Raw genomic sequence first — 22037 nt, forward strand, 5'->3', positions numbered from 1 at the left:
AAGGGATGTGGAGGGGCCCCGGGTCGGAGGAGATGGCTTTGGCTGTGTTTGGTTTTGTTTCTTCTTCCCAAGATCCTGGGTGTGAAAGGGGCCAGAGGTGAAGTCCTGGGCTGGAAAGCCTCACGATTCAGCCCCGCAGCCCCAGGCCCTGAGTGTGGAGGAGGGCGGAGCGGGTCGGCGAAGGGCGCGGCTGCCGTTTTCCTGATGGGCTGGAGGGGCAGTGGCGCTTTCCGGACGAAGAGGACCGGAAGGGTCCCCGAGACCTCCGCTGGGAGCCACGCACCCACCCAAGGATACGGCTCCAGGAGGTGACGGAGGAGGGCGGCTGCTTGCCCTGGCCCGAGCTGTGCGTCCCCCGCCTTGGCCACAGCAGTGGACATTCCCAGAAGAACAAGCGCCCGAGAGCCCTGAGAAATTTTCCCCCGAGAAAACTTGACCCTCGTCATGGCAGCAGGACACCTCGGGAAGAAAGCCACCCAGCGGCCACCTGGGCGAGACCGGCTGCCCGAGCAGGCGCGCGGGGCCTCTGGCCGCTGGCCCCGGGCTGCCAGCCCCCACCCGGACTCCCAGCCGTGCCAGGAGAGCAGCGTGGAGACGCACGCCGGGGCCCTCGGCAGGCTCTTGGGGCTCCCGGAGGCGGCGGCTAGCGTCTACGGCCATACCACCCTGAACGCGCCCGATCTCGTCTGATCTCGGAAGCTAAGCAGGGTCGGGCCTGGTTAGTACTTGGATGGGAGACCGCCTGGGAATACCGGGTGCTGTAGGCTTTTGCTCCTCCCTCCCTCGCTGCTCCTTTTGTCTTCGGGGACTTCGCCACCACCCCCCCCCCACCACCACCACCCCAGCACCACCACCACCACCACCACCACAACGACCCACCGTGACCACGACCCCGACCCCGTCCGGGCCACCCGCCACACCCACGCACACCGAATCCTCACAGCTACGTCCCCGAATCCTCTCCCCTCCCCACACTCTCCTGTGGCACGCGCCCGCGACACGGGTCACCAGCGAGGTTGGTCCCAGGCCACGTTGGGGACCGCTCCCCAACTGCCCTCCAGGCGGGCGGGGAGGGACGTGCGGAAGCCATGAGAAAGTGGGTCCTGCACCCCAGCGGGCCCCACAGCGGGACGCGCCACACCTGGGCTCGCCACAAGGTGGTGCACTGGGTCCAGGGCAAGACGCCAGGGGACAGAGAAGCAGGGAGCCTCAGTCGGGTGCTGCTCCACGTCGCGCTCCGTCGCTCAACCCAAGACAGGGCAGCCAGCGCGCGACCTCTACGTGGGATCCCGCCTCCCACGGCAGAGCCTGCGGTCACAGGGACAGAGGGCGCAGGCCGCCAGAGCTCCAGATGCCAGCGGCAGCTCCCCGTCCCGCTCAAAGGGAGGGAGGGCCGCCGCTGGCGCCCAGTCGCCTGTGCCACCCTCCGGGTCTCAAAGCACTCCTCAGTCAGCTCAAGGACCGGGGCCACCTGGCCTTCGGTGTCACATGGGCTTGGGCACGACGGAAGGGACCGCTTGCCCCCGTGGAACAGACATTCTCCCCGTGGACAACCTCAGGTGCCGGGACCCTCTGCTCCGCCTTGGAAAACCCACCTTCTGCAATGTATGCCCAACGCAATCAGGCCGAGCAGATTGACCCCCTCGGCCCGGCCCCAGTGTGTGATGGGGCTCTGTGCGTGAGGGCTTGCTCTTCCCCACCTACACCAGGCACGGCATCTAACACACACACACACACACACACACACCACGCAGAGACACCCAGACCACGCACGCACGCACGGGGACGCACCCTCCTCTCCCCCACCCCACACACGAGCAGCCGAAGGACAAGAGGGTATGGCTGGGGCCTGAGCGGGAACAAGCGAAGCCTTGGTTTGCGGCCCCTCGGCCAACTGCATCAGGATTTTTGTCTGGGCTCGGAGGCCAGAGGATCTCTGCCATTTGCTAGCAGGGCCAGGGATGGCAGGAGGGTGGGTACGGGGCTCAGCCAGGGCCAGTTCTGCTGGCACGATCCTGTAGCACGTGGCCGCGTAGCACGGGGCCGGGTCTGAAGGAGGCCAAGCAGGGGCACAAGACCCAGCAGCGGCACAGGGAAGAGGCCCAGGGCACCCAGGAGCAGACGAGACCCGGGAGTCGTGCGTGCTTGGCGTGGCCGCGGGCCCCGTGACGCCCGAGGACTCGAGTGCTCAGCCCCGTGTAGTGGCCGCGAAGGCCTGCCTGGGAGAAACGCCCCGGGAGGCCGGCAGGAACCCGGGATCGGAAGGGATGTGGAGGGGCCCCGGGTCGGAGGAGATGGCTTTGGCTGTGTTTGGTTTTGTTTCTTCTTCCCAAGATCCCGGGTGTGAAAGGGGCCAGAGGTGAAGTCCTGGGCTGGAAAGCCTCACGATTCAGCCCCGCAGCCCCAGGCCCTGAGTGTGGAGGAGGGCGGAGCGGGTCGGCGAAGGGCGCGGCTGCCGTTTTCCTGATGGGCTGGAGGGGCAGTGGCGCTTTCTGGACGAAGAGGACCGGAAGGGTCCCCGAGACCTCCGCTGGGAGCCACGCACCCACCCAAGGATACGGCTCCAGGAGGCGACGGAGGAGGGCGGCTGCTTGCCCTGGCCCGAGCTGTGCGTCCCCCGCCTTGGCCACAGCAGTGGACATTCCCAGAAGAACAAGCGCCCGAGAGCACTGAGAAATTTTCCCCCGAGAAAACTTGACCCTCGTCCTGGCAGCAGGACACCTCGGGAAGAAAGCCACCCAGCGGCCACCTGGGCGAGACCGGCTGCCCGAGCAGGCGCGCGGTGCCTCTGGCCGCTGGCCCCGGGCTGCCAGCCCCCACCCGGACTCCCAGCCGTGCCAGGAGAGCAGCGTGGAGACGCACGCCGGGGCCCTCGGCAGGCTCTTGGGGCTCCCGGAGGCGGCGGCTAGCATCTACGGCCATACCACCCAGAACGCGCCCGATCTCGTCTGATCTCGGAAGCTAAGCAGGGTCGGGCCTGGTTAGTACTTGGATGGGAGACCGCCTGGGAATACCGGGTGCTGTAGGCTTTTGCTCCTCCCTCCCTCGCTGCTCCTTTTGTCTTCGGGGACTTCGCCACCACCCCCCCCACCACCACCACCACCCCCAGCACCACCACCACCACCACCACCACAACGACCCACCGTGACCACGACCCCAACCCCGTCCGGGCCACCCGCCAGACCCACGCACACCGAATCCTCACAGCTACGTCCCCGAATCCTCTCCCCTCCCCACACTCTCCTGGGGCGCGCGCCCGCGACACGGGTCACCAGCGAGGTTGGTCCCAGGCCACGTTGGGGACCGCTCCCCAACTGCCCTCCAGGCGGGCGGGGAGGGACGTGCGGAAGCCATGAGAAAGTGGGTCCTGCACCCCAGCGGGCCCCACAGCGGGACGCGCCACACCTGGGCTCGCCACAAGGTGTTTCACTGGGTCCAGGGCAAGACGCCAGGGGACAGAGAAGCAGGGAGCCTCAGTCGGGTGCTGCTCCACGTCGCGCTCCGTCGCTCAACCCAAGACAGGGCAGCCAGCGTGCGACCTCTACGTGGGATCCCGCCTCCCACGGCAGAGCCTGCGGTCACAGGGACAGAGGGCGCAGGCCGCCAGAGCTCGGGATGCCAGCGTCAGCTTCCCGTCCCGCTCAAAGGGAGGGAGGGCCGCCGCTGGCGCCCAGTCGCCTGTGCCACCCTCCGGGTCTCAAAGCACTCCTCAGTCAGCTCAAGGACCGGGGCCACCTGGCCTCCGGGGTCACATGGGCTTGGGCACGACGGAAGGGACCGCTTGCCCCCGTGGAACAGACATTCTCCCCGTGGACAACCTCAGGTGCCGGGACCCTCTGCTCCGCCTTGGAAAACCCACCTTCTGCAATGTATGCCCAACGCAATCAGGCCGAGCAGATTGACCCCCTCGGCCCGGCCCCAGTGTGTGATGGGGCTCTGTGCGTGAGGGCTTGCTCTTCCCCACCTACACCAGGCACGGCATCTAACACACACACACACACACACACACACACACACACACCACGCAGAGACACCCAGACCACGCACGCACGCACGGGGACGCACCCTCCTCTCCCCCAGCCCACACACGAGCAGCCGAAGGACAAGAGGGTATGGCTGGGGCCTGAGCGGGAACAAGCGAAGCCTTGGTTTGCGGCCCCTCGGCCAACTGCATCAGGATTTTTGTCTGGGCTCGGAGGCCAGAGGATCTCTGCCATTTGCTAGCAGGGCCAGGGATGGCAGGAGGGTGGGTACGGGGCTCAGCCAGGGCCAGTTCTGCTGGCACGATCCTGTAGCACATGGCCGCGTAGCACGGGGTCGTGTCTGAAGGAGGCCAAGCAGGGGCACAAGACCCAGCTGCGGCACAGGGAAGAGGCCCAGGGCACCCAGGAGCAGACGAGACCCGGGAGTCGTGCGTGCTTGGCGTGGCCGCGGGCCCCGTGACGCCCGAGGACTCGAGTGCTCAGCCCCGTGTAGTGGCCGCGAAGGCCTGCCTGGGAGAAACGCCCCGGGAGGCCGGCAGGAACCCGGGATCGGAAGGGATGTGGAGGGGCCCCGGGTCGGAGGAGATGGCTTTGGCTGTGTTTGGTTTTGTTTCTTCTTCCCAAGATCCCGGGTGTGAAAGGGGCCAGAGGTGAAGTCCTGGGCTGGAAAGCCTCACCATTCAGCCCCGCAGCCCCAGGCCCTGAGTGTGGAGGAGGGCGGAGCGGGTCGGCGAAGGGCGCGGCTGCCGTTTTCCTGATGGGCTGGAGGGGCAGTGGCGCTTTCCGGACGAAGAGGACCGGAAGGGTCCCCGAGACCTCCGCTGGGAGCCACGCACCCACCCAAGGATACGGCTCCAGGAGGCGACGGAGGAGGGCGGCTGCTTGCCCTGGCCCGAGCTGTGCGTCCCCCGCCTTGGCCACAGCAGTGGACATTCCCAGAAGAACAAGCGCCCGAGAGCACTGAGAAATTTTCCCCCGAGAAAACTTGACCCTCGTCCTGGCAGCAGGACACCTCGGGAAGAAAGCCACCCAGCGGCCACCTGGGCGAGACCGGCTGCCCGAGCAGGCGCGCGGTGCCTCTGGCCGCTGGCCCCGGGCTGCCAGCCCCCACCCGGACTCCCAGCCGTGCCAGGAGAGCAGCGTGGAGACGCACGCCGGGGCCCTCGGCAGGCTCTTGGGGCTCCCGGAGGCGGCGGCTAGCGTCTACGGCCATACCACCCTGAACGCGCCCGATCTCGTCTGATCTCGGAAGCTAAGCAGGGTCGGGCCTGGTTAGTACTTGGATGGGAGACCGCCTGGGAATACCGGGTGCTGTAGGCTTTTGCTCCTCCCTCCCTCGCTGCTCCTTTTGTCTTCGGGGACTTCGCCACCACCCCCCCCACCACCACCACCACCCCCAGCACCACCACCACCACCACCACCACAACGACCCACCGTGACCACGACCCCGACCCCGTCCGGGCCACCCGCCAGACCCACGCACACCGAATCCTCACAGCTACGTCCCCGAATCCTCTCCCCTCCCCACACTCTCCTGGGGCGCGCGCCCGCGACACGGGTCACCAGCGAGGTTGGTCCCAGGCCACGTTGGGGACCGCTCCCCAACTGCCCTCCAGGCGGGCGGGGAGGGACGTGCGGAAGCCATGAGAAAGTGGGTCCTGCACCCCAGCGGGCCCCACAGCGGGACGCGCCACACCTGGGCTCGCCACAAGGTGGTGCACTGGGTCCAGGGCAAGACGCCAGGGGACAGAGAAGCAGGGAGCTTCAGTCGGGTGCTGCTCCACGTCGCGCTCCGTCGCTCAACCGAAGACAGGGCAGCCAGCGCGCGACCTCTACGGGGATCCCGCCTCCCACGGCAGAGCCTGCGGTCACAGGGACAGAGGGCGCAGGCCGCCAGAGCTCCGGATGCCAGCGGCAGCTCCCCGTCCCGCTCAAAGGGAGGGAGGGCCTCCGCAGGCGCCCAGTCGCCTGTGCCACCCTCCGGGTCTCAAAGCACTCCTCAGTCAGCTCAAGGACCGGGGCCACCTGGCCTTCGGGGTCCCATGGGCTTGGGCACGACGGAAGGGACCGCTTGCCCCCGTGGAACAGACATTCTCCCCGTGGACAACCTCAGGTGCCGGGACCCTCTGCTCCGCCTTGGAAAACCCACCTTCTGCAATGTATGCCCAACGCAATCAGGCCGAGCAGATTGACCCCCTCGGCCCGGCCCCAGTGTGTGATGGGGCTCTGTGCGTGAGGGCTTGCTCTTCCCCACCTACACCAGGCACGGCATCTAACACACACACACACACACACACACACCACGCAGAGACACCCAGACCACGCACGCACGCACGGGTCGCACCCTCCTCTCCCCCACCCCACACACGAGCAGCCGAAGGACAAGAGGGTATGGCTGGGGCCTGAGCGGGAACAAGCGAAGCCTTGGTTTGCGGCCCCTCGGCCAACTGCATCAGGATTTTTGTCTGGGCTCGGAGGCCAGAGGATCTCTGCCATTTGCTAGCAGGGCCAGGGATGGCAGGAGGGTGGGTACGGGGCTCAGCCAGGGCCAGTTCTGCTGGCACGATCCTGTAGCACGTGGCCGCGTAGCACGGTGTCGGGTCTGAAGGAGGCCAAGCAGGGGCACAAGACCCAGCAGCGGCACAGGGAAGAGGCCCAGGGCACCCAGGAGCAGACGAGACCCGGGAGTCGTGCGTGCTTGGCGTGGCCACGGGCCCCGTGACGCCCGAGGACTCGAGTGCTCAGCCCCGTGTAGTGGCTGCGAAGGCCTGCCTGGGAGAAACGCCCCGGGAGGCCGGCAGGAACCCGGGATCGGAAGGGATGTGGAGGGGCCCCGGGTCGGAGGAGATGGCTTTGTCTGTGTTTGGTTTTGTTTCTTCTTCCCAAGATCCCGGGTGTGAAAGGGGCCAGAGGTGAAGTCCTGGGCTGGAAAGCCTCACGATTCAGCCCCGCAGCCCCAGGCCCTGAGTGTGGAGGAGGGCGGAGCGGGTCGGCGAAGGGCGCGGCTGCCGTTTTCCTGATGGGCTGGAGGGGCAGTGGCGCTTTCCGGACGAAGAGGACCGGAAGGGTCCCCGAGACCTCCGCTGGGAGCCACGCACCCACCCAAGGATACGGCTCCAGGAGGCGACGGAGGAGGGCGGCTGCTTGCCCTGGCCCGAGCTGTGCGTCCCCCGCCTTGGCCACAGCAGTGGACATTCCCAGAAGAACAAGCGCCCGAGAGCACTGAGAAATTTTCCCCCGAGAAAACTTGACCCTCGTCCTGGCAGCAGGACACCTCGGGAAGAAAGCCACCCAGCGGCCACCTGGGCGAGACCGGCTGCCCGAGCAGGCGCGCGGGGCCTCTGGCCGCTGGCCCCGGGCTGCCAGCCCCCACCCGGACTCGCAGCCGTGCCAGGAGAGCAGCGTGGAGACGCACGCCGGGGCCCTCGGCAGGCTCTTGGGGCTCCCGGAGGCGGCGGCTAGCGTCTACGGCCATACCACCCTGAACGCGCCCGATTTCGTCTGATCTCGGAAGCTAAGCAGGGTCGGGCCTGGTTAGTACTTGGATGGGAGACCGCCTGGGAATACCGGGTGCTGTAGGCTTTTGCTCCTCCCTCCCTCGCTGCTCCTTTTGTCTTCGGGGACTTCGCCACCACCCCCCCCCCACCACCATCCCCAGCACCACCACCACCACCACCACAACGACCCACCGTGACCACGACCCCGACCCCGTCCGGGCCACCCGCCAGACCCACGCAGACCGAATCCTCACAGCTACGTCCCCGAATCCTCTCCCCTCCCCACACTCTCCTGGGGCGCGCGCCCGCGACACGGGTCACCAGCGAGGTTGGTCCCAGGCCACGTTGGGGACCGCTCCCCAACTGCCCTCCAGGCGGGCGGGGAGGGACTTGCGGAAGCCATGAGAAAGTGGGTCCTGTACCCCAGCAGGCCCCACAGCGGGACGCGCCACACCTGGGCTCGCCACAAGGTGGTGCACTGGGTCCAGGGCAAGACGCCAGGGGACAGAGAAGCAGGGAGCCTCAGTCGGGTGCTGCTCCACGTCGCGCTCCGTCGCTCAACCCAAGACAGGGCAGCCAGCGCGCGACCTCTACGGGGATCCCGCCTCCCACGGCAGAGCCTGCGGTCACAGGGACAGAGGGCGCCGGCCGCCAGAGCTCCGGATGCCAGCGGCAGCTCCCCGTCCCGCTCAAAGGGAGGGAGGGCCGCCGCTGGCGCCCAGTCGCCTGTGCCACCCTCCGGGTCTCAAAGCACTCCTCAGTCAGCTCAAGGACCGGGGCCACCTGGCCTTCGGGGTCACATGGGCTTGGGCACGACGGAAGGGACCGCTTGCCCCCGTGGAACAGACATTCTCCCCGTGGACAACCTCAGGTGCCGGGACCCTCTGCTCTGCCTTGGAAAACCCACCTTCTGCAATGTATGCCCAACGCAATCAGGCCGAGCAGATTGACCCCCTCGGCCCGGCCCCAGTGTGTGATGGGGCTCTGTGCGTGAGGGCTTGCTCTTCCCCACCTACACCAGGCACGGCATCTAACACACACACACACACACACACACACCACGCAGAGACACCCAGACCACGCACGCACGCACGGGTCGCACCCTCCTCTCCCCCACCCCACACACGAGCAGCCGAAGGACAAGAGGGTATGGCTGGGGCCTGAGCGGGAACAAGCGAAGCCTTGGTTTGCGGCCCCTTGGCCAACTGCATCAGGATTTTTGTCTGGGCTCGGAGGCCAGAGGATCTCTGCCATTTGCTAGCAGGGCCAGGGATGGCAGGAGGGTGGGTACGGGGCTCAGCCAGGGCCAGTTCTGCTGGCACGATCCTGTAGCACGTGGCCGCGTAGCACGGTGTCGGGTCTGAAGGAGGCCAAGCAGGGGCACAAGACCCAGCAGCGGCACAGGGAAGAGGCCCAGGGCACCCAGGAGCAGACGAGACCCGGGAGTCGTGCGTGCTTGGCGTGGCCGCGGGCCCCGTGACGCCCGAGGACTCGAGTGCTCAGCCCCGTGTAGTGGCCGCGAAGGCCTGCCTGGGAGAAACGCCCCGGGAGGCCGGCAGGAACCCGGGATCGGAAGGGATGTGGAGGGGCCCCGGGTCGGAGGAGATGGCTTTGTCTGTGTTTGGTTTTGTTTCTTCTTCCCAAGATCCCGGGTGTGAAAGGGGCCAGAGGTGAAGTCCTGGGCTGGAAAGCCTCACGATTCAGCCCCGCAGCCCCAGGCCCTGAGTGTGGAGGAGGGCGGAGCGGGTCGGCGAAGGGCGCGGCTGCCGTTTTCCTGATGGGCTGGAGGGGCAGTGGCGCTTTCCGGACGAAGAGGACCGGAAGGGTCCCCGAGACCTCCGCTGGGAGCCACGCACCCACCCAAGGATACGGCTCCAGGAGGCGACGGAGGAGGGCGGCTGCTTGCCCTGGCCCGAGCTGTGCGTCCCCCGCCTTGGCCACAGCAGTGGACATTCCCAGAAGAACAAGCGCCCGAGAGCACTGAGAAATTTTCCCCCGAGAAAACTTGACCCTCGTCCTGGCAGCAGGACACCTCGGGAAGAAAGCCACCCAGCGGCCACCTGGGCGAGACCGGCTGCCCGAGCAGGCGCGCGGGGCCTCTGGCCGCTGGCCCCGGGCTGCCAGCCCCCACCCGGACTCCCAGCCGTGCCAGGAGAGCAGCGTGGAGACGCACGCCGGGGACCTCGGCAGGCTCTTGGGGCTCCCGGAGGCGGCGGCTAGCGTCTACGGCCATACCACCCTGAACGCGCCCGATCTCGTCTGATCTCGGAAGCTAAGCAGGGTCGGGCCTGGTTAGTACTTGGATGGGAGACCGCCTGGGAATACCGGGTGCTGTAGGCTTTTGCTCCTCCCTCCCTCGCTGCTCCTTTTGTCTTCGGGGACTTCGCCACCACCCCCCCACCACCACCACCACCCCCAGCACCACCACCACCACCACCACCACAACGACCCACCGTGACCACGACCCCGACCCCGTCCGGGCCACCCGCCAGACCCACGCACACCGAATCCTCACAGCTACGTCCCCGAATCCTCTCCCCTCCCCACACTCTCCTGGGGCGCGCGCCCGCGACACTGGTCACCAGCGAGGTTGGTCCCAGGCCACGTTGGGGACCGCTCCCCAACTGCCCTCCAGGCGGGCGGGGAGGGACGTGCGGAAGCCATGAGAAAGTGGGTCCTGCACCCCAGCGGGCCCCACAGCGGGACGCGCCACACCTGGGCTCGCCACAAGGTGGTGCACTGGGTCCAGGGCAAGACGCCAGGGGACAGAGAAGCAGGGAGCCTCAGTCGGGTGCTGCTCCACGTCGCGCTCCGTCGCTCAACCCAAGACAGGGCAGCCAGCGCGCGACCTCTACGTGGGATCCCGCCTCCCACGGCAGAGCCTGCGGTCACAGGGACAGAGGGCACAGGCCGCCAGAGCTCCGAATGCCAGCGGCAGCTCCCCGTCCCGCTCAAGGGAGGGAGGGCCGCCGCTGGCACCCAGTCGCCTGTGCCACCCTCCGGGTCTCAAAGCACTCCTCAGTCAGCTCAAGGACCGGGGCCACCTGGCCTTCGGGGTCACATGGGCTTGGGCACGACGGAAGGGACCGCTTGCCCCCGTGGAACAGACATTCTCCCCGTGGACAACCTCAGGTTCCGGGACCCTCTGCTCCGCCTTGGAAAACCCACCTTCTGCAATGTATGCCCAACGCAATCAGGCCGAGCAGATTGACCCCCTCGGCCCGGCCCCAGTGTGTGATGGGGCTCTGTGCGTGAGGGCTTGCTCTTCCCCACCTACACCAGGCACGGCATCTAACACACACACACACACACACACACACACACACACACACACCACGCAGAGACACCCAGACCACGCACGCACGCACGGGGACGCACCCTCCTCTCCCCCACCCCACACACGAGCAGCCGAAGGACAAGAGGGTATGGCTGGGGCCTGAGCGGGAACAAGCGAAGCCTTGGTTTGCGGCCCCTCGGCCAACTGCATCAGGATTTTTGTCTGGGCTCGGAGGCCAGAGGATCTCTGCCATTTGCTAGCAGTGCCAGGGATGGCAGGAGGGTGGGTACGGGGCTCAGTCAGGGCCAGTTCTGCTGGCACGATCCTGTAGCACGTGGCCGCGTAGCACGGGGTCGGGTCTGAAGGAGGCCAAGCAGGGGCACAAGACCCAGCAGCGGCACAGGGAAGAGGCCCAGGGCACCCAGGAGCAGACGAGACCCGGGAGTCGTGCGTGCTTGGCGTGGCCGCGGGCCCCGTGACGCCCGAGGACTCGAGTGCTCAGCCCCGTGTAGTGGCCGCGAAGGCCTGCCTGGGAGAAACGCCCCGGGAGGCCGGCAGGAACCCGGGATCGGAAGGGATGTGGAGGGGCCCCGGGTCGGAGGAGATGGCTTTGGCTGTGTTTGGTTTTGTTTCTTCTTCCCAAGATCCCGGGTGTGAAAGGGGCCAGAGGTGAAGTCCTGGGCTGGAAAGCCTCACGATTCAGCCCCGCAGCCCCAGGCCCTGAGTGTGGAGGAGGGCGGAGCGGGTCGGCGAAGGGCGCGGCTGCCGTTTTCCTGATGGGCTGGAGGGGCAGTGGCGCTTTCCGGACGAAGAGGACCGGAAGGGTCCCCGAGACCTCCGCTGGGAGCCACGCACCCACCCAAGGATACGGCTCCAGGAGGCGACGGAGGAGGGCGGCTGCTTGCCCTGGCCCGAGCTGTGCGTCCCCCGCCTTGGCCACAGCAGTGGACATTCCCAGAAGAACAAGCGCCCGAGAGCCCTGAGAAATTTTCCCCCGAGAAAACTTGACCCTCGTCATGGCAGCAGGACACCTCGGGAAGAAAGCCACCCAGCGGCCACCTGGGCGAGACCGGCTGCCCGAGCAGGCGCGCGGGGCCTCTGGCCGCTGGCCCCGGGCTGCCAGCCCCCACCCGGACTCCCAGCCGTGCCAGGAGAGCAGCGTGGAGACGCACGCCGGGGCCCTCGGCAGGCTCTTGGGGCTCCCGGAGGCGGCGGCTAGCGTCTACGGCCATACCACCCTGAACGCGCCCGATCTCGTCTGATCTCGGAAGCTAAGCAGGGTCGGGCCTGGTTAGTACTTGGATGGGAGACCGCCTGGGAATACCGGGTGCTGTAGGCTTTTGCTCCTCCCTCCCTCGCTGCTCCTTTTGTCTTCGGGGACTTCGCCACCACCCCCCCCACCACCACCACCACCCCCAGCACCACCACCACCACCACCACCACAACGACCCACCGTGACCACGACCCCGACCCCGTCCGGGCCACCCGCCAGACCCACGCACACCGAATCCTCACAGCTACGTCCCCGAATCCTCTCCCCTCCCCACACTCTCCTGGGGTGCGCGCCCGCGACACGGGTCACCAGCGAGGTTGGTCCCAGGCCACGTTGGGGACCGCTCCCCAACTGCCCTCCAGGCGGGCGGGGAGGGACGTGCGGAAGCCATGAGAAAGTGGGTCCTGCACCCCAGCGGGCCCCACAGCGGGACGCGCCACACCTGGGCTCGCCACAAGGTGGTGCACTGGGTCCAGGGCAAGACGCCAGGGGACAGAGAAGCAGGGAGCTTCAGTCGGGTGCTGCTCCACGTCGCGCTCCGTCGCTCAACCCAAGACAGGGCAGCCAGCGCGCGACCTCTACGTGGGATCCCGCCTCCCACGGCAGAGCCTGCGGTCACAGGGACAGAGGGCGCAGGCCGCCAGAGCTCCGGATGCCAGCGGCAGCTCCCCGTCCCGCTCAAAGGGAGGGAGGGCCGCCGCTGGCGCCCAGTCGCCTGTGCCACCCTCCGGGTCTCAAAGCACTCCTCAGTCAGCTCAAGGACCGGGGCCACCTGGCCTTCGGGGTCACATGGGCTTGGGCACGACGGAAGGGACCGCTTGCCCCCGTGGAACAGACATTCTCCCCGTGGACAACCTCAGGTGCCGGGACCCTCTGCTCTGCCTTGGAAAACCCACCTTCTGCAATGTATGCCCAACGCAATCAGGCCGAGCAGATTGACCCCCTCGGCCCGGCCCCAGTGTGTGATGGGGCTCTGTGCGTGAGGGCTTGCTCTTCCCCACCTACACCAGGCACGGCATCTAACACACACACACACACACACACACACCACGCAGAGACACCCAGACCACGCACGCACGCACGGGTCGCACCCTCCTCTCCCCCACCCCACACACGAGCAGCCGAAGAACAAGAGGGTATGGCTGGGGCCTGAGCGGGAACAAGCGAAGCCTTGGTTTGCGGGCCCTTGGCCAACTGCATCAGGATTTTTGTCTGGGCTCGGAGGCCAGAGGATCTCTGCCATTTGCTAGCAGGGCCAGGGATGGCAGGAGGGTGGGTACGGGGCTCAGCCAGGGCCAGTTCTGCTGGCACGATCCTGTAGCACGTGGCCGCGTAGCACGGTGTCGGGTCTGAAGGAGACCAAGCAGGGGCACAAGACCCAGCAGCGGCACAGGGAAGAGGCCCAGGGCACCCAGGAGCAGACGAGACCCGGGAGTCGTGCGTGCTTGGCGTGGCCACGGGCCCCGTGACGCCCGAGGACTCGAGTGCTCAGCCCCGTGTAGTGGCCGCGAAGGCCTGCCTGGGAGAAACGCCCCGGGAGGCCGGCAGGAACCCGGGATCGGAAGGGATGTGGAGGGGCCCCGGGTCGGAGGAGATGGCTTTGGCTGTGTTTGGTTTTGTTTCTTCTTCCCAAGATCCCAGGTGTGAAAGGGGCCAGAGGTGAAGTCCTGGGCTGGAAAGCCTCACGATTCAGCCCCGCAGCCCCAGGCCCTGAGTGTGGAGGAGGGCGGAGCGGGTCGGCGAAGGGCGCGGCTGCCGTTTTCCTGATGGGCTGGAGGGGCAGTGGCGCTTTCCGGACGAAGAGGACCGGAAGGGTCCCCGAGACCTCCGCTGGGAGCCACGCACCCACCCAAGGATACGGCTCCAGGAGGCGACGGAGGAGGGCGGCTGCTTGCCCTGGCCCGAGCTGTGCGTCCCCCGCCTTGGCCACAGCAGTGAACATTCCCAGAAGAACAAGCGCCCGAGAGCACTGAGAAATTTTCCCCCGAGAAAACTTGACCCTCGTCCTGGCATCAGGACACCTCGGGAAGAAAGCCACCCAGCGGCCACCTGGGCGAGACCGGCTGCCCGAGCAGGCGCGCGGGGCCTCTGGCCGCTGGCCCCGGGCTGCCAGCCCCAACCCGGACTCCCAGCCGTGCCAGGAGAGCAGCGTGGAGACGCACGCCGGGGCCCTCGGCAGGCTCTTGGGGCTCCCGGAGGCGGCGGCTAGCGTCTACGGCCATACCACCCTGAACGCGCCCGATCTCGTCTGATCTCGGAAGCTAAGCAGGGTCGGGCCTGGTTAGTACTTGGATGGGAGACCGCCTGGGAATACCGGGTGCTGTAGGCTTTTGCTCCTCCCTCCCTCGCTGCTCCTTTTGTCTTCGGGGACTTCGCCACCACCCCCCCCACCACCACCACCCCCAGCACCACCACCACCACCACCACCACAACGACCCACCGTGACCACGACCCCGACCCCGTCCGGGCCACCCGCCAGACCCACGCACACCGAATCCTCACAGCTACGTCCCCGAATCCTCTCCCCTCCCCACACTCTCCTGGGGCGCGCGCCCGCGACACGGGTCACCAGCGAGGTTGGTCCCAGGCCACGTTGGGGACCGCTCCCCAACTGCCCTCCAGGCGGGCGGGGAGGGACGTGCGGAAGCCATGAGAAAGTGGGTCCTGCACCCCAGCGGGCCCCACAGCGGGACGCGCCACACCTGGGCTCGCCACAAGGTGGTGCATTGGGTCCATTGCAAGACGACAGGGGACAGAGAAGCAGGGAGCCTCAGTCGGGTGCTGCTCCACGTCGTGCTCCGTCGCTCAACCCAAGACAGGGCAGCCAGCGCGCGACCTCTACGTGGGATCCCGCCTCCCACGGCAGAGCCTGCGGTCACAGGGACAGAGGGCGCAGGCCGCCAGAGCTCCGGATGCCAGCGGCAGCTCCCCGTCACGCTCAAAGGGAGGGAGGGCCGCCGCTGGCGCCCAGTCGCCTGTGCCACCCTCCGGGTCTCAAAGCACTCCTCAGTCAGCTCAAGGACCGGGGCCACCTGGCCTTCGGGGTCACATGGGCTTGGGCACGACGGAAGGGACCGCTTGCCCCCGTGCAACAGACATTCTCCCCGTGGACAACCTCAGGTGCCGGGACCCTCTGCTCCGCCTTGGAAAACCCACCTTCTGCAATGTATGCCCAACGCAATCAGGCCGAGCAGATTGACCCCCTCGGCCCGGCCCCAGTGTGTGATGGGGCTCTGTGCGTGAGAGCTTGCTCTTCCCCACCTACACCAGGCACGGCATCTAACACACACACACACACACACACACACCACGCAGAGACACCCAGACCACGCACGCACGCACGGGGACGCACCCTCCTCTCCCCCACCCCACACACGAGCAGCCGAAGGACAAGAGGGTATGGCTGGGGCCTGAGCGGGAACAAGCGAAGCCTTGGTTTGCGGCCCCTCGGCCAACTGCATCAGGATTTTTGTCTGGGCTCGGAGGCCAGAGGATCTCTGCCATTTGCTAGCAGGGCCAGGGATGGCAGGAGGGTGGGTACGGGGCTCAGCCAGGGCCAGTTCTGCTGGCACGATCCTGTAGCACGTGGCCGCGTAGCACGGGGCCGGGTCTGAAGGAGGCCAAGCAGGGGCACAAGACCCAGCAGCGGCACAGGGAAGAGGCCCAGGGCACCCAGGAGTTGACGAGACCCGGGAGTCGTGCGTGCTTGGCGTGGCCGCGGGCCCCGTGACGCCCGAGGACTCGAGTGCTCAGCCCCGTGTAGTGGCCGCGAAGGCCTGCCTGGGAGAAACGCCCCGGGAGGCCGGCAGGAACCCGGGATCGGAAGGGATGTGGAGGGGCCCCGGGTCGGAGGAGATGGCTTTGGCTGTGTTTGGTTTTGTTTCTTCTTCCCAAGATCCCGGGTGTGAAAGGGGCCAGAGGTGAAGTCCTGGGCTGGAAAGCCTCACGATTCAGCCCCGCAGCCCCAGGCCCTGAGTGTGGAGGAGGGCGGAGCGGGTCGGCGAAGGGCGCGGCTGCCGTTTTCCTGATGGGCTGGAGGGGCAGTGGCGCTTTCCAGACGAAGAGGACCGGAAGGGTCCCCGAGACCTCCGCTGGGAGCCACGCACCCACCCAAGGATACGGCTCCAGGAGGCGACGGAGGAGGGCGGCTGCTTGCCCTGGCCCGAGCTGTGCGTCCCCCGCCTTGGCCACAGCAGTGGACATTCCCAGAAGAACAAGCGCCCGAGAGCACTGAGAAATTTTCCCCCGAGAAAACTTGACCCTCGTCCTGGCAGCAGGACACCTCGGGAAGAAAGCCACCCAGCGGCCACCTGGGCGAGTCCGGCTGCCCGAGCAGGCACGCGGGGCCTCTGGCCGCTCGTCCCGGGCTGCCAGCCCCCACCCGGACTCCCAGCCGTGCCAGGAGAGCAGCGTGGAGACGCAAGCCGGGGCCCTCGGCAGGCTCTTGGGGCTCCCGGAGGCGGCGGCTAGCGTCTACGGCCATACCACCCTGAACGCGCCCGATCTCGTCCGATCTCGGAAGCTAAGCAGGGTCGGGCCTGGTTAGTACTTGGATGGGAGACCGCCTGGGAATACCGGGTGCTGTAGGCTTTTGCTCCTCCCTCCCTCGCTGCTCCTTTTGTCTTCGGGGACTTCGCCACCACCCCCCCCACCACCACCACCACCCCCAGCACCACCACCACCACCACCACCACAACGACCCACCGTGACCACGACCCCGACCCCGTCCGGGCCACCCGCCAGACCCACGCACACCGAATCCTCACAGCTACGTCCCCGAATCCTCTCCCCTCCCCACACTCTCCTGGGGCGCGCGCCCGCGACACGGGTCACCAGCGAGGTTGGTCCCAGGCCACGTTGGGGACCGCTCCCCAACTGCCCTCCAGGCGGGCGGGGAGGGACGTGCGGAAGCCATGAGAAAGTGGGTCCTGCACCCCAGCGGGCCCCACAGCGGGACGCGCCACACCTGGGCTCGCCACAAGGTGGTGCACTGGGTCCAGGGCAAGACGCCAGGGGACAGAGAAGCAGGGAGCCTCAGTCGGGTGCTGCTCCACGTCGCGCTCCATCGCTCAACCCAAGACAGGGCAGCCAGCGCGCGACCTCTACGTGGGATCCCGCCTCCCACGGCAGAGCCTGCGGTCACAGGGACAGAGGGCGCAGGCCGCCAGAGCTCCGGATGCCAGCGGCAGCTCCCCGTCCCGCTCAAAGGGAGGGAGGGCCGCCGCTGGCGCCCAGTCGCCTGTGCCACCCTCCGGGTCTCAAAGCACTCCTCAGTCAGCTCAAGGACCGGGGCCACCTGGCCTTCGGGGTCACATGGGCTTGGGCACGACGGAAGGGACCGCTTGCCCCCGTGGAACAGACATTCTCCCCGTGGACAACCTCAGGTGCCGGGACCCTCTGCTCCGCCTTGGAAAACCCACCTTCTGCAATGTATGCCCAACGCAATCAGGCCGAGCAGATTGACCCCCTCGGCCCGGCCCCAGTGTGTGATGGGGCTCTGTGCGTGAGGGCTTGCTCTTCCCCACCTACACCAGGCACGGCATCTAACACACACACACACACACACACACACACACACACACACACACCACGCAGAGACACCCAGACCACGCACGCACGCACGGGGACGCACCCTCCTCTCCCCCACCCCACACACGAGCAGCCGAAGGACAAGAGGGTATGGCTGGGGCCTGAGCGGGAACAAGCGAAGCCTTGGTTTGCGGCCCCTCGGCCAACTGCATCAGGATTTTTGTCTGGGCTCGGAGGCCAGAGGATCTCTGCCATTTGCTAGCAGGGCCAGGGATGGCAGGAGGGTGGGTACGGGGCTCAGCCAGGGCCAGTTCTGCTGGCACGATCCTGTAGCACATGGCCGCGTAGCACGGGGTCGGGACTGAAGGAGGCCAAGCAGGTGCACAAGACCCAGCAGCGGCACAGGGAAGAGGCCCAGGGCACCCAGGAGCAGACGAGACCCGGGAGTCGTGCGTGCTTGGCGTGGCCGCGGGCCCCGTGACGCCCGAGGACTCGAGTGCTCAGCCCCGTGTAGTGGCCGCGAAGGCCTGCCTGGGAGAAACGCCCCAGGAGGCCGGCAGGAACCCGGGATCGGAAGGGATGTGGAGGGGCCCCGGGTCGGAGGAGATGGCTTTGGCTGTGTTTGGTTTTGTTTCTTCTTCCCAAGATCCCGGGTGTGAAAGGGGCCAGAGGTGAAGTCCTGGGCTGGAAAGCCTCACGATTCAGCCCCACAGCCCCAGGCCCTGAGTGTGGAGGAGGGCGGAGCGGGTCGGCGAAGGGCGCGGCTGCCGTTTTCCTGATGGGCTGGAGGGGCAGTGGCGCTTTCCGGACGAAGAGGACCGGAAGGGTCCCCGAGACCTCCGCTGGGAGCCACGCACCCACCCAAGGATACGGCTCCAGGAGGCGACGGAGGAGGGCGGCTGCTTGCCCTGGCCCGAGCTGTGCGTCCCCCGCCTTGGCCACAGCAGTGGACATTCACAGAAGAACAAGCGCCCGAGAGCCCTGAGAAATTTTCCCCCGAGAAAACTTGACCCTCGTCATGGCAGCAGGACACCTCGGGAAGAAAGCCACCCAGCGGCCACCTGGGCGAGACCGGCTGCCCGAGCAGGCGCGCGGGGCCTCTGGCCGCTGGCCCCGGGCTGCCAGCCCCCACCCGGACTCCCAGCCGTGCCAGGAGAGCAGCGTGGAGACGCACGCCGGGGCCCTCGGCAGGCTCTTGGGGCTCCCGGAGGCGGCGGCTAGCGTCTACGGCCATACCACCCTGAACGCGCCCGATCTCGTCTGATCTCGGAAGCTAAGCAGGGTCGGGCCTGGTTAGTACTTGGATGGGAGACCGCCTGGGAATACCGGGTGCTGTAGGCTTTTGCTCCTCCCTCCCTCGCTGCTCCTTTTGTCTTCGGGGACTTCGCCACCACCCCCCCCCCACCACCACCACCCCCAGCACCACCACCACCACCACCACCACAACGACCCACCGTGACCACGACCCCGACCCCGTCCGGGCCACCCGCCAGACCCACGCACACCGAATCCTCACAGCTACGTCCCCGAATCCTCTCCCCTCCCCACACTCTCCTGGGGCGCGCGCCCGCGACACGGGTCACCAGCGAGGTTGGTCCCAGGCCACGTTGGGGACCGCTCCCCAACTGCCCTCCAGGCGGGCGGGGAGGGACGTGCGGAAGCCATGAGAAAGTGGGTCCTGCACCCCAGCGGGCCCCACAGCGGGACGCGCCACACCTGGGCTCGCCACAAGGTGTTTCACTGGGTCCAGGGCAAGACGCCAGGGGACAGAGAAGCAGGGAGCCTCAGTCGGGTGCTGCTCCACGTCGCGCTCCGTCGCTCAACCCAAGACAGGGCAGCCAGCGTGCGACCTCTACGTGGGATCCCGCCTCCCACGGCAGAGCCTGCGGTCACAGGGACAGAGGGCGCAGGCCGCCAGAGCTCGGGATGCCAGCGGCAGCTCCCCGTCCCGCTCAAAGGGAGGGAGGGCCGCCGCTGGCGCCCAGTCGCCTGTGCCACCCTCCGGGTCTCAAAGCACTCCTCAGTCAGCTCAAGGACCGGGGCCACCTGGCCTTCGGGGTCACATGGGCTTGGGCACGACGGAAGGGACCGCTTGCCCCCGTGGAACAGACATTCTCCCCGTGGACAACCTCAGGTGCCGGGACCCTCTGCTCCGCCTTGGAAAACCCACCTTCTGCAATGTATGCCCAACGCAATCAGGCCGAGCAGATTGACCCCCTCGGCCCGGCCCCAGTGTGTGATGGGGCTCTGTGCGTGAGGGCTTGCTCTTCCCCACCTACACCAGGCACGGCATCTAACACACACACACACACACACACACACACACACACACACACCACGCAGAGACACCCAGACCACGCACGCACGCACGGGGACGCACCCTCCTCTCCCCCACCCCACACACGAGCAGCCGAAGGACAAGAGGGTATGGCTGGGGCCTGAGCGGGAACAAGCGAAGCCTTGGTTTGCGGCCCCTCGGCCAACTGCATCAGGATTTTTGTCTGGGCTCGGAGGCCAGAGGATCTCTGCCATTTGCTAGCAGGGCCAGGGATGGCAGGAGGGTGGGTACGGGGCTCAGTCAGGGCCAGTTCTGCTGGCACGATCCTGTAGCACGTGGCCGCGTAGCACGGGGTCGGGTCTGAAGGAGGCCAAGCAGGGGCACAAGACCCAGCAGCGGCACAGGGAAGAGGCCCAGGGCACCCAGGAGCAGACGAGACCCGGGAGTCGTGCGTGCTTGGCGTGGCCGCGGGCCCCGTGACGCCCGAGGACTCGAGTGCTCAGCCCCGTGTAGTGGCCGCGAAGGCCTGCCTGGGAGAAACGCCCCGGGAGGCCGGCAGGAACCCGGGATCGGAAGGGATGTGGAGGGGCCCCGGGTCGGAGGAGATGGCTTTGGCTGTGTTTGGTTTTGTTTCTTCTTCCCAAGATCCTGGGTGTGAAAGGGGCCAGAGGTGAAGTCCTGGGCTGGAAAGCCTCACGATTCAGCCCCGCAGCCCCAGGCCCTGAGTGTGGAGGAGGGCGGAGCGGGTCGGCGAAGGGCGCGGCTGCCGTTTTCCTGATGGGCTGGAGGGGCAGTGGCGCTTTCCGGACGAAGAGGACCGGAAGGGTCCCCGAGACCTCCGCTGGGAGCCACGCACCCACCCAAGGATACGGCTCCAGGAGGTGACGGAGGAGGGCGGCTGCTTGCCCTGGCCCGAGCTGTGCGTCCCCCGCCTTGGCCACAGCAGTGGACATTCCCAGAAGAACAAGCGCCCGAGAGCCCTGAGAAATTTTCCCCCGAGAAAACTTGACCCTCGTCATGGCAGCAGGACACCTCGGGAAGAAAGCCACCCAGCGGCCACCTGGGCGAGACCGGCTGCCCGAGCAGGCGCGCGGGGCCTCTGGCCGCTGGCCCCGGGCTGCCAGCCCCCACCCGGACTCCCAGCCGTGCCAGGAGAGCAGCGTGGAGACGCACGCCGGGGCCCTCGGCAGGCTCTTGGGGCTCCCGGAGGCGGCGGCTAGCGTCTACGGCCATACCACCCTGAACGCGCCCGATCTCGTCTGATCTCGGAAGCTAAGCAGGGTCGGGCCTGGTTAGTACTTGGATGGGAGACCGCCTGGGAATACCGGGTGCTGTAGGCTTTTGCTCCTCCCTCCCTCGCTGCTCCTTTTGTCTTCGGGGACTTCGCCACCACCCCCCCCCCACCACCACCACCCCAGCACCACCACCACCACCACCACCACAACGACCCACCGTGACCACGACCCCGACCCCGTCCGGGCCACCCGCCAGACCCACGCACACCGAATCCTCACAGCTACGTCCCCGAATCCTCTCCCCTCCCCACACTCTCCTGTGGCACGCGCCCGCGACACGGGTCACCAGCGAGGTTGGTCCCAGGCCACGTTGGGGACCGCTCCCCAACTGCCCTCCAGGCGGGCGGGGAGGGACGTGCGGAAGCCATGAGAAAGTGGGTCCTGCACCCCAGCGGGCCCCACAGCGGGACGCGCCACACCTGGGCTCGCCACAAGGTGGTGCACTGCGTCCAGGGCAAGACGCCAGGGGACAGAGAAGCAGGGAGCCTCAGTCGGGTGCTGCTCCACGTCGCGCTCCGTCGCTCAACCCAAGACAGGGCAGCCAGCGCGCGACCTCTACGTGGGATCCCGCCTCCCACGGCAGAGCCTGCGGTCACAGGGACAGAGGGCGCAGGCCGCCAGAGCTCCAGATGCCAGCGGCAGCTCCCCGTCCCGCTCAAAGGGAGGGAGGGCCGCCGCTGGCGCCCAGTCGCCTGTGCCACCCTCCGGGTCTCAAAGCACTCCTCAGTCAGCTCAAGGACCGGGGCCACCTGGCCTTCGGTGTCACATGGGCTTGGGCACGACGGAAGGGACCGCTTGCCCCCGTGGAACAGACATTCTCCCCGTGGACAACCTCAGGTGCCGGGACCCTCTGCTCCGCCTTGGAAAACCCACCTTCTGCAATGTATGCCCAACGCAATCAGGCC

The 22037-nt window shown here is 67.5% G+C and overlaps 10 non-coding genes across 10 annotated transcripts; all 10 read left to right on the top strand.

Annotated features, from left to right (window-relative positions):
- Positions 1–648: 648 nt before the first annotated feature.
- On the top strand, positions 649–767 carry LOC141413564 (5S ribosomal RNA). The gene has a single exon (XR_012438355.1). It is a non-coding gene; the product is annotated as a 5S ribosomal RNA (ribosomal RNA).
- Positions 768–2910: 2143 nt separating this feature from the next.
- Positions 2911–3029, top strand: LOC141412879 (5S ribosomal RNA). The gene has a single exon (XR_012437721.1). It is a non-coding gene; the product is annotated as a 5S ribosomal RNA (ribosomal RNA).
- A 2155-nt stretch (positions 3030–5184) lies between these two features.
- LOC141413565 (5S ribosomal RNA) lies at positions 5185–5303 on the top strand. The gene has a single exon (XR_012438356.1). It is a non-coding gene; the product is annotated as a 5S ribosomal RNA (ribosomal RNA).
- A 2143-nt stretch (positions 5304–7446) lies between these two features.
- LOC141412621 (5S ribosomal RNA) lies at positions 7447–7565 on the top strand. The gene has a single exon (XR_012437462.1). It is a non-coding gene; the product is annotated as a 5S ribosomal RNA (ribosomal RNA).
- Positions 7566–9701: 2136 nt separating this feature from the next.
- LOC141413566 (5S ribosomal RNA) lies at positions 9702–9820 on the top strand. Its single transcript, XR_012438357.1, has one exon. It is a non-coding gene; the product is annotated as a 5S ribosomal RNA (ribosomal RNA).
- A 2157-nt stretch (positions 9821–11977) lies between these two features.
- LOC141413567 (5S ribosomal RNA) lies at positions 11978–12096 on the top strand. The gene has a single exon (XR_012438358.1). It is a non-coding gene; the product is annotated as a 5S ribosomal RNA (ribosomal RNA).
- A 2144-nt stretch (positions 12097–14240) lies between these two features.
- LOC141413568 (5S ribosomal RNA) lies at positions 14241–14359 on the top strand. Its single transcript, XR_012438359.1, has one exon. It is a non-coding gene; the product is annotated as a 5S ribosomal RNA (ribosomal RNA).
- Positions 14360–16501: 2142 nt separating this feature from the next.
- LOC141413412 (5S ribosomal RNA) lies at positions 16502–16620 on the top strand. Its single transcript, XR_012438204.1, has one exon. It is a non-coding gene; the product is annotated as a 5S ribosomal RNA (ribosomal RNA).
- A 2161-nt stretch (positions 16621–18781) lies between these two features.
- On the top strand, positions 18782–18900 carry LOC141413570 (5S ribosomal RNA). Its single transcript, XR_012438361.1, has one exon. It is a non-coding gene; the product is annotated as a 5S ribosomal RNA (ribosomal RNA).
- Positions 18901–21058: 2158 nt separating this feature from the next.
- On the top strand, positions 21059–21177 carry LOC141413571 (5S ribosomal RNA). Its single transcript, XR_012438362.1, has one exon. It is a non-coding gene; the product is annotated as a 5S ribosomal RNA (ribosomal RNA).
- Positions 21178–22037: the final 860 nt, after the last annotated feature.

Source organism: Castor canadensis, chromosome 10 (assembly GCF_047511655.1).
Source record: "Castor canadensis chromosome 10, mCasCan1.hap1v2, whole genome shotgun sequence".
Lineage (NCBI taxonomy): Eukaryota > Metazoa > Chordata > Mammalia > Rodentia > Castoridae > Castor > Castor canadensis.